Genomic DNA, 12113 nt, shown 5'->3' on the forward strand with positions numbered 1-12113 from the left:
TTGGTTATTATCATAAAATGATGTAGTAACCTAGATATCTATTTTTGAGGATGTAAATAGAACTCTTTTGGGGATGTATATATTGTGAATAGTACACTTTTGATTTATATAATTTTATTTGTTTTGTATTTTCGAGTCCTGGCGCGAGCTAGGCAGGTGTCCCACCGATACCCTTGGGTTCGCCTTTGGGAGAAGTGGGGGCGTCACATAAGGTATTAAGCTAAGAAACTCTTCTTCTCTCTCTTATCTTGCATTTTATTGGATAGATGACTTGAATCTTAGAAGTTTTATGGATGATAACCTAGATTGGTGAAGATTGATGGAATTTCAGCCTAGGGTTTCATTTTCTAGCTTTAATGTTTACATTCCAGCCTTGATATGCATTTTCCAGCTATGAGATGAACTTGATAGTTTTGATATGAGATGGTTTAACTTTGATGTGAACTTTTAAGCTTTGGTATATGGTTTTCCAGCTTTGGTTGAATTTCCAGCTTTAGTTATAAAATTCCAGCTTTAGTAGTGAAATTTCTAGCTTTGATGATGAGCTGCCCTGCTTCTGACCAACTTCATTCATCCATGTTAAAGGCCGAATTAGGCTTAAGTCAAAGCATGAAAGTTGTAGAAAATGATGTTATATAGCTTCCTGTAAAATTTCAGCTCAATCGGAGCACTGCAGTATCTGAAATGACCGGAATATCCCTGACTGCCAAAAGCCTCATTTCATGGACAGTTTTGAAATTTCACAACTTTGGCCTCATTTTTCACCTTGATCCGTATCAAATCAGCCTTTGGCCAAAACACAAAACTTTTAGCCCTATGTGTCAGCTTTCCAATGCATCTGAAATCGTCTCAATCAAAATTGTGTAGCCTGAGTTATTGCCATTTGAATCCAGTGCTGACAACCAGACTGACAATGAATTTCTGGTTCTGTAATTTCCAAATTCGACCTAGATCAACTATAAACTGTGTAGACACCAAATTTTTATTTACTTATTATTTTTACTTATTAATCTCATGAATTTATTTTAGACATTTTATAGCATTTTAGATACCAAATTTTTAATTTAGCTTTATTATTATATTATTTTATGTTATTTTATTTTAATGACAATTATTTTTCATTTTCGCTCATTAGTCTCTTAATTTTTATTAAAATTTATTGGAAAAATAAATTGTTCACAAAAATATGCTTTATTTCTTTTATGAAAGTTTACTGTTTATTAAGTGAAAATTAGGAAAACCATCAATCAAAATCAACAATTTTTTAGCATTTTATTTGTTTTGATTTATCTTGTTTTATTTTATTTTTTGTTAAAATTACTTCATTATTTGTTAAGATAAAAAAAAGGGAGGAAGCAGCTCGGAAGTAAAAAAACATTTTCATGCGCGGAAGTAAAAAAAAAAGTAGCTCGATTCCATCCCATTTCCCCCATTTTTCTCCCGTCATTTTACTTGGCCATTGGATCATGCTAAATCCATTCCACTTGGCTCTCATCTACAACCCAAGAAGAGTCTGGAAGTTGGAACAAATCTGATGGCTGAGGGAGAGGCGGTGAGATGAGGTTGTTTATAAACCATTAAGATGAGGTTTAAGGGTTTGGATCGGATATAAAAGGAAAGCTAAGGGTTCAGGAGGATCTGGTGACGGCTGAAGGGCAGATGGGGTGTGACGGCTGAAAATTTTGGGGAGGAGAGAAAAGTGTGGCGGTTGAAGCAAAAGAAAGCTGAGAGTAGAGCTGAGAGTAAACCGAGAGAGCTGAGAGTAAGGCCGAGAGATTCTAAGCAAAAGGAAAGGAAAAGTAGCGAGTGAAGGAGAAAACCAGCGCCTCCATCGTCGGTTTCCATCATCATTGAAAGGCAAAGCTGTCCGCTGAAGATCTTTCCAATCCGCTTCCTTTTTGCTGTCCAGGTATATTACTTCTTCTCTATCTGTTTGATGATGACGTTGTAGCCTTGCCATGCTTATGATTTTGATGTTCTCGGTACAGTCTATAATGAACCTATGAGGTCTTTGTTGGATGTTTATAGTTGTTCTCGTATGTTTGATAGGCCAAAATTAGGAAAAATGACATAAAATTTCTGTTTCAATGTTCCATTCTTTACTTGTGATAGTGATTAATGGTTCTGTTAGAATCCCTGCAAACAAGACGGAACCTTTCGCTTGTTACAACCATATTCAGAAAATTTTTAGCTTTCTTTCCTTTAGGTTGCTGAAATAGCGTTTGGTGTGATATTGTGCTTGCTGTTTGATCGGAAGATCTTAACTTTCTCCAATCTGGTAAGTTAAAGGCTGCATCTTTGGCCCTTATTTTCGTAACCTAGGTCTGTTAGGGTCTTTGGAGTCCACTCGAAGGGTGCGCAACAACAAGTTTGAATGTCTCAGCTTGTTGCAGCAGCTTTCCCTTTTTTTTTTTTTTGGTTTACTAAATCAGTGTCTGGTTCGATATTTTTGTTTTGCTCGTTGATTGGCTATGATACTATGTCCTTACTATGTCCTTACTATGTCCTTTTGGGGTCTGTTTGGAATGGATGGTAGCACCTTCGAGGAGTTTAACAATGTGGGTTGCTGCATTTTTTTTCATAGGAAATCATGAGGGTCATTAGTTTGGGTTTGCATTGTTTTGATAGCCACGAGTTTGAGGTTTCCATCAGACTTTTCACATTGCTTTGTTGTGTCATCTGTTAGATGATTGTATCCGGGATGTGAATAACAATGAATTGAAGTTTGACATTTGGGTTTGGGTAGCATGAAGCGAGATTTCAGTTGTTGTTGTCCTTTTCATGATACAAAGCATGTGCGTGTTTGCTGCGTTATTTTGTTTCTGGGTGGGAGTCCTTAGTTTAGAAACTGATGTTGTTCTGTGTTGTGGGTTTGGTTAAGTCAATTAGTAGGCTTTGTTTCGCATGGGCATCACAGTTGAATGATGAAATTGCAGAAGGAAAAACAGCAGTGAAGAAACAAAGCTTGTTTCGTATCTTTGCATGAAAACTTGCATGAAATTCTTCCAACAATTGCATTGTTAAGAGGTGTTTAGCCATGTTTTTTAATTGGAGTTGTTTCAAAGTTGTTGTATGAATCTTGTTTGCCGAGATTGCAGAGGCTTGCATATGAAAAATTCCAGCAGAAATGGTAGAAGGAAAACAACTTCAGCTTTTGCCGAAAGCTTTGGTTTGCATGCATGAAAATCTTTCAAAAATTGCATTTCGACCCCACATGTTTCTCCTCATTCTAACTTGGCCCAATTAATTGACCAATTTGATCAATTGTATCTCCTTAATTTGCCAATTATTCCATTTTTAAATTTTAAAACTTTTTACTTAGGATTTTGTTTGCTTTAATTTTTACTCCTAAATGGTTTATTTTATGTGAACACCTTAAGTGATTCCATTTTGTGCTTAGATTTTCATTTCGTGTTTAGTTTTCATTTAATTAATTGTTAATTAAAATAATGCCTTGACCCTTTTTATTGTTTTGGGGGTAAATAAGTAATTTCGTTCCATTAGGGCACCAACTCAAGGGAGGTACACTCTATCCCTTATTTTGACTTTATTTGATCCTCTTTGTCCTTATGTGACTTTACGTGCTTAATTGCATGCCTTTTGAATGTTTTTATTTTATTTATTTATTTATTCGCTTTATTTATTTTAATTTTATATATTTATTTTAGTTCAATTTTGGTTATTTGAAAGACAATTAAATGCCACAATTGTAATAGTTAGGTTATTATATCATTTTATTTAATTCTTTCCCCCTTTTAGATTGTAGTAGGGCCCCCCGAATGTAATAGTTAGGGCTTTATTTGCTTTATTTGCCTTGTATGTTTTTGCATGCTTATGTGTTATGTGTTATCCGCTTTCTTAGGGCCTCGCATCTAGATATCATGATTATGTGTTATGTGTTTATGTGATATTATGTGTTTACCTGCTTTATTATGCTTTATATTATTGCTTTAGTTATAATTAGTGTATGACATAATATCACACTAGTCTAACGCTAGTTGTGGTTTCCTTGTTCGATTTTCCACTAGTCCAACGCTAGTGAAAAAGTAGAAATATGGGCTAGTCCAACGCTAGACCCTTAGGAGCCCTTCGAGCGTTAGATCATGATTGTGTAATAAAATCACTTCATTTTATGCATATTTTTCACTTTCTAGGGTCTTTTATCATTTTTTGCATGTTCCCTTTATACGTATACCCCTTATCCCAAATTTTCCTATATATATATATCCCTATGCGTGATACATAACATTAGACTTGCATTTCATTTAAGAATTAGAATTAGGGTAGTGCATTTGCTTGATTAGATAGGGAAACACCCCTTGAGTATGGGATATGGACGAGTTTGGCTTTCTAACCTTAGCACGCTCGTATTCCCTCTATTGAAGGGAAAATTGAGTCACGAACATTAGTCCCCCATACCCGACATGATGCATTCCTTTAGGTCATGTATATTTGTATAATTATAATTATCTTTATTATTTTTCTTTTCTTTCTTTAGAGTCTCATATTTTTGCATTATTCATGACCTCTTCAAAGAATACCTATTGGGCATCACAATTAATGTGATTGGCACCAATTAAACTTTGAAGAGATATTTTGACCCCTTCGATACCCTCTTAGGTCTAGGGTTTGCATTCATATAGTGTGTCCAAATGTGATAAATTCTTAGGTTAAAATAAGAAAATCTTTGACTAAATCACGTAACTAGCTTTGGCTAGGTTGAAAGGGTGCCTTGGATTTTATCCTTGCCTTCCTTTTTTTCAAATGTGACTCCCGAACACGTTTCTTTGATTTTCGTAGACTTGGAGTCGTTTAAAAAGGGTTTTCTACTTTTTCTTTAAAAATTCATTTTTAGGTGACTTGGTACACCTTAACTCTATACCAAGTGGCGACTCCAATTTTTTATTCAAAAACCCTTTTTAAACTATAATTTGGGCCCAAATCGTTGCATTACAAGTTCCATTTAGGCCCATTTTCTTTTTAAATCAAAAATTCATTTTCCAATCAAAAATTGAATTAAAATTCACTTTTTTAAACCATTTATTTTTATTTTTTAAAAATGGGGCGCGACAAACTGGGTTGAGTTGTCTTCATGAAAGTTGTAACCTTTTGTCTTAGCTTTGAAGTGGTATAAATTGTGCCTCAATCCGATAAATGTAGTTCCATTTGTGACCAAAATACTATAAGATGTCAAAACTGCTGGTTAACCTTTTGTCTTCAAAACTTATTTCTGGTTGTATTATTAGACTTGTGATGTAATTGGATGATTTTGGAACCTAATTGAAGGGCTAGGGTGGTGACATTTCTTGTGTGTGATTTTGGAGCTGACTTGAGAAAAATAATGAAACCATAAATGGCTGGAAAATAGGTAAACACAAAGGGCGTTCCGCCCAAATTCTCACTCGGGGGTTAGACGTATGTATTCGCAACTTGAGCGGAAATTTGAGGACGAATTGAATTCGCTTTGTCTAGGGTATCCAAGCCTTCGTTCATAGAGGTATATAAGTTAGTGATGTCGGCTGAAACTTGTACCCTTGGAAAATGAAAGTAACAACTAATAGAAATACATTTTCTCGTTATTTCGACTCAAACGGAGATTTCAAAGGTTAATCACTTTAAAGTTTCACTATTTTAAGAGCGAGCATGAATTTACAAATATTCTCTAAATAAGTTTCAATTATGTGATTTTCGTTAAACGAAACGTTTAAGTTTCGAACCTTAGTTACTTTCAAAAGCTCTTAAACAATGTTTTATCGTAGACTTGGACTCCAAACAAGGAGTAATACCGGAACGTGATACGTAAAGGCACTACATCTTTGGTGAGTGCTTCCAAATACCTGGTTGAACTGGACACTTGTTTTCAATACTTGATCCATGTGATTTAATGATATGTAATTTGTTTGATCGGGCAAGAGTGTACTTTATCGCACATGCCCTAATATGATATATACTTGTTTATTGTTGCAATTGACTTGATATACTTGTACTTGACTTACAAGTGCTGAGCGGCAGCATGTACCATACTCAATGTGAGTGGGAGGTGCCTCTCATTCCCATCTCCGTACTTTTATTTTGATTCAGTCGATTGGAGATGTTATCTCATCGACTTCTTGGGGACCCAAACCCCACTGGCTAGTTAATCGAGTCGAGCCGGCAAGGGCTTGGTCGATAGATAACGAACCATGGGTATCTAGTGTTGACGAGTGGAGTGTTATCTCCTCGACTAATCGGTATACTCGAGTATTACCACCAGTGTTTATCTTGGAGCTTGGGCCCGATAAGGGGTTTGGATGGTGGACGGAGAGTAGTTTAAGTGGTGCTCTACTGGATTGGTTACCTACTTGAAAGTTGACGGAGTGTCAACTATTACTTGATCAAGGCCTGGTGATGCAATGGGAATTTGGCTCCTGAGAGCCATCCGTATCCTTATACATTGGAATGATTAGTACTTATCGTGTTATTGTTTCGTTTTAAAAGAAAAACTTTACACTCGCTCACTTTGAGATTTGCTACTTGAAGTGTTATTGCTCACTTTTATGAACTTTTCATACTCATTACTTTTCTACGTGATACTTGGACTTTTAAATAATGGTCAACTTGCTATTTGGAATCTCACTGGGCTTTTAGCTCATTCCACGCCATTTGTTTTCCTTACAGGGGGTACGACCGAGGCGTGAGACTGGTACAGAGTAGTCTAGTTTTGAAGTTTTGAAATGGAACTCACGCTAGCACTCGACTAGGGTTGATTGTACTCGAATTGTAATCGCTTTGAACTATTTTGGTGTGTAGAAGCTTTGCATCTGGATTTGAGCATCAATGTATATATTAAGTTGAAGTGGATGTGTTATTTATTTTCTATGGATGTACGTTATTTTTCTTGAACTATGAGTGAGTGAGTCCGGGCGAGAGTTGGGCAGGCGACCAGCCGAACCCTGGGGTACGCCTTAGGGGGAGGTAGGGCCGTCACAAAGGTGAATGAAAGAACGAAAGGCTCCATGTGAGCATGTATCCCTTTAATGAATGAGTTACAAGTGAAAGTTATGGCTTGTTTAGGTAGCTTTCATGATTTTTGTAGTGGTTATAGTAAATTCCAGCCTTCTAGTGTAATTTTCAGCTTTGGTTGTTGAAATGGATGGTTGTTCTTGGTGTTCATATTGTGGTAATGCTTATGCTTAGTGTATGGAAGTGAATTCATGGTTAAAAATTGTTGGGTTTGTAGCATATAAAATTTCGGTTAGCAAAAAAGATGATTTGTAAGAAATAATTTCTAGTTTTACTGCTAAAATTGTCCTGTTTCTGACCGTGTCTTTTAAATCCAATTACTCACTCAAAATAGTTAGCACGCAAATCAAGGCACGTTATACGGGTCCGCCGACTCCGTCCAATTCGTCACTGCCTGTGACAGAAGATTATACTCAACCATCAGTCAAACAACCATCACAAATGGAAATAAGGACTAAAACGGCCAAAACGGCAAAAAGGGCCAAGAAATGCATGTGCGCGTGCGCGGAAATGAAAATGGTATGAAAATGGGTTACACGGTTTTGACCATAACTAGAGCTGCAGTTATCGGATAAAGGTGTACTAGGTAGCGTCTCGAAGCTAAGACAAAGGGTTACAACTTTTATGAAGACAACTTAACCCAGTTTTCAGTGGATCTAGGTCGAATTTGCATATTACAGAACCAGAATTCCAAAGGTTGATTTATACCTCTAGTAAAAATTTGGGCGGCATGCCCCTTGTTTTTACCTATTTTTCAGCCATTTATGGCCTCATTATTTTCCTCAAATAAGCCCCAATGTCACACATAGGCAATGTTACCACAATAGCCCTTCAACTAGGCTCAAAATAATCCAATTACAACACAAGTCTTAATAAGGCAACCGGAAATCAAGTTTAAAGGCAAACAGCTAAATGGCAGATTTGACGTCTCTTGGTATTTCGGCCATAACTAAAGATACGCCTATCGGTTTGGGTAAAATTTATACCATTTCGAAGCTAAGACAGAGAACTACAATTCTTATGAAGACATCAACAACCAGTTTGTCCATTTTCAAGGTCAAAATGTGACATCTCAGAGGAAAACAGAAACTGTCCGCAAAACTGTACATTTGGCAGTCAAGGGTATTTTTGTCATTTCACATGTTACAGTGCTCTGATTGAGCTGAAAATTTATAGGATACTATAAATCATCATTTCATACAACTTTCATGTTTTGATCTAAGTCCAATTCGTCCTCCATCATGGCCGAATGAAAATGGTCAAAACAGGACAAATTGGTTTCCAAATTCTGGAATTTGAACTTTTCCTCTAGAAATTCATATCTAACAAGTACTCTATCATCAAAACCATCAAATACTAGCTCAATAACATCAATTACGAGATAGATAACTATAATCAAAACTGAAAATGTAAACCCTAGGTCCATATTCCAACAAATCAATCAAAACTAACCGATTAACCGTTATAAGGCAAGAATATGAGTATCTATCCACACTTAAACAAGATGAAGGAAGAGTAAAAGGGATAGGCAGCCATGGTACCTTCCAAAAGCTCCTTGTAGGTGTGAACCAAACACTTTCTTCCCAAACTTTTACCACACACAACTATCTAAGCACTAAAATGAAAGTTTAATTGGTTTGGATTTTGGATTTTCACTCAAAGGAAGATGATTCAAGGTGAAACTTGGAGTTTGCTCACTTGTTTGTTTTCTCTCCCTTAAGCTCAGCCAAGCTGATGGAAATGAGGAGAAAATGAAGCTTCAAGAAGGTTAAGAAGATAGTAATTATTTTGGGTCAAAGTTAAGTGGATTACCGCCAAGTGTCACCGTAGGATTCAATCTCAATTTTTTTTCTTTTTCCCCCCTTTTCCTAGTCAATATTTTCGGCCCTCTAGAGGCTGATGTAGGGCTGATATTTGTGTAATAATAACAAGAATATTAAGGTAATAAAGTGGTGGTCAAGTGGTGTATTCGGTCGGTAACAAACGGTACACATCGATTCAACCCGATTTTCCTTATTTCGCACGTACTAGGGTTTTAACTTATAATTCACTAACTTATTATTATTACTTCTAATCACACACATTTTCTTATCCAAAACTCACTCTTAATCACCAAATTTAATACACACTCCGTACCGATTACTCACACTACGAAAAGACGTAAAAACCTTAGTTTACCCTAACGATGAATGACAAGGGAAAACTCTTAATTCTATTCTTTATTCCAACCATTGGGGATGTAAATGAGTAGTATAGCTATTATAAGGTAATGGATTCCTAATAAAAGGGAATTTGAAGAAAATATGAGGGATTTTGCAATTCCATAGCTTAAAATTAGGGTTTTGAGTAAAATATGAGGGATTTAAGAAAAAAGTAAAACTAGGGTTTTGAGTTCAAGTAGTGTTTCAAGTCTTTAAAACAAAACAATGTCTTAAAATAAAAATAAAATAAAGAAACTGTAATATCCTCTTTGAGACTAAACAAAACATTCTCCTAAAAGTTGGGGTATCACACTATCAGTTATTCTTTAAACCAAAAGTCTATACACCTTCCTGAGAGATCCCCGCATTGGCCCCTGCTAAAGAAAACAAATGAGATGGGGTAAGCTATATGCTTAGTGAATAACCGAGGGTAAAAACGTAAAATCACATCCAAATAAACATGTAACCCTGTGACGACCCCACCGTACCCAAAGGCGTACCAAAGGGCTTAGCGGATCGCCTGCCTAACTCGCGCCAAGACTCGATTCCAAAAATGATAAAATAAATTTCGTGCTAAAAGAAAGTTCTTTATACACTATTACATCTTCAAAAGTTATATAAACTATTAAATCAATCAATACATACCACTAGTACCAGAAAGTAAATCCTAGAAAAGTTACTAACTTTAACCACCACAACAAATATATACATCTTACTAGTCCACTTATAACAAGTACTAGGGCCACATCAGTTATTCTTTAAACCAAAAGTATATACACCTTCCTGAGAGATCCCAGCGTTGGCCCCTGCTAAGGAAAACAAATGAGATGGGGTAAGTTATATGCTTAGTGAATAATCGGGGGTAAAAACGTAAAATCACATCCAAATAAACATGTAACTCAAGATATTTCACATTAGTAGATAGGAATGTAACATCACAATGGTAGGATACGGGTGGCTTCAAAGACAGTTCATTCCCAACGGTTGGAATAAAGAATAGAATTAAGAGTTTTCCCTTTTCATTCATCGTTAGGGTAAACTAAGGTTTTTACGTCTTTTCGTAGTGTGAGTAATCGGTACGGAGTGTGTATTAAATTTGGTGATTAAGAGTGAGTTTTGGATAAGAAAATGTGTGTGATTAGAAGTAATAATAATAAGTTAGTGAATTATAAGTTAAAACCCTAGTACGTGCGAAATAAGGAAAATCGGGTTGAATCGATGTGTACCGTTTGTTACCGACCGAATACACCACTTGACCACCACTTTATTACCTTAATATTCTTGTTATTATTACACAAATATCAGCCCTACATCAGCCTCTAGAGGGCCGAAAATATTGACTAGGAAAAGGGGGGAAAAAGAAAAAAAATTGAGATTGAATCCTACGGTGACACTTGGCGGTAATCCACTTAACTTTGACCCAAAATAATTACTATCTTCTTAACCTTCTTGAAGCTTCATTTTCTCCTCATTTCCATCAGCTTGGCTGAGCTTAAGGGAAAGAAAACAACCAAGTGAGCAAACTCCAAGTTTCACCTTGAATCATCTTCCTTTGAGTGAAAATCCAAAATCCAAACCGATTAAACTTTCATTTTAGTGCTTAGATAGTTGTGTGTGGTAAAAGTTTGGGAAGAAAGTGTTTGGATTCACACCTACAAGGAGCTTTTGGAAGGTACCATGGCTGCCTATCCCTTTTACTCTTCCTTTATCTTGTTTAAGTTTGGATAGAAACTCATATTCTTGCCTTATGACGGTTAATCGGTTAGTTTTGATTGATTTGTTGGAATATGGAGCTAGGGTTTACATTTTTAGCTTTGATTATAGTTATCTACCTCGTAATTGATGTTATTGATCTAGTAGTTGATGGTTTTGATGATAGAGTACTTGTTAGATATGAATTTCTAGAGGAAAAGTTCAAATTCCAGAATTTGGAAACCAATTTGTCCTGTTCTGATCAGTTTCATTTGGCCATGATGGAGGCCGAATTGGACTTAGATCAAAACATGAAAGTTGTAGGAAATGATGATTTATAGCAGCCTATAAAATGTCAGCTCAATCAGAGCACTGTAACATGTGAAATGATAAAAATACCCTTGACTGCCAAATGTACAGTTTTGCGGACAGTTTCTGTTTTCCTCTGAGATGTCACATTTTGACCTTGAAAATGGATGAACTGGTTTTGAAGTCTTCATAAGACTCGTAGTTCTCTGTATTATCTTCGAAATGGTATAAAGTTTACCCCATACTGGTAGGTGTAGCTTTAGTTATGGCCGAAATACCAAGAGACGTCAAATCTGCCATTTAGTTATTTGCCTTTAAACTTGATTTCCGGTTGCCTTGTTAAGACTTGTGTTGTAATTGGATTATTTTGAGCCTAGTTGAAGGGCTATTGTGGTAACATTGCCTATATATGACATTAGGGCTGATTTGAGGAAAATAATGAGGCCATAAATGGCTGGAAAATAGGTAAAAACAAGGGGTATGCCGCCCAAATTTTTACTAGAGGTATAAACTAGCCTTTGGAATTCTGGTTCTGTAATTTGCAAATTCGACCTAGATCCACAGAAAACTGGGTTAAGTTGTCTTCATAAAAGTTGTAACCCTTTGTTTTAGCTTCGAGACGCTACCTAGTACACCTTTATCCGATAACTGGAGCTCTAGTTATGGTTAAAACCGTGTAACCCGTTTTCATACCATTTTCATTTCTGCGCAAGTGCACATGCATTTCTTGGCCCTTTTTGCCGTTTTGGCCGTTTTAGTCCTTATTTCCATTTGTGATGGTTGAGTATAATCTTCTGTCACAGGCATTGACGAACCGGACGAAGTCAGTGGACCCGTATAAAGTGCCTTGATTTGTGTGCTAACTATTTTGAGTGAGTAATTGGGTTTATTTATGTGATAAATTGTCAA

Source organism: Coffea eugenioides, chromosome 4 (genome assembly GCF_003713205.1).
Source record: "Coffea eugenioides isolate CCC68of chromosome 4, Ceug_1.0, whole genome shotgun sequence".
Classification (NCBI taxonomy): domain Eukaryota; kingdom Viridiplantae; phylum Streptophyta; class Magnoliopsida; order Gentianales; family Rubiaceae; genus Coffea; species Coffea eugenioides.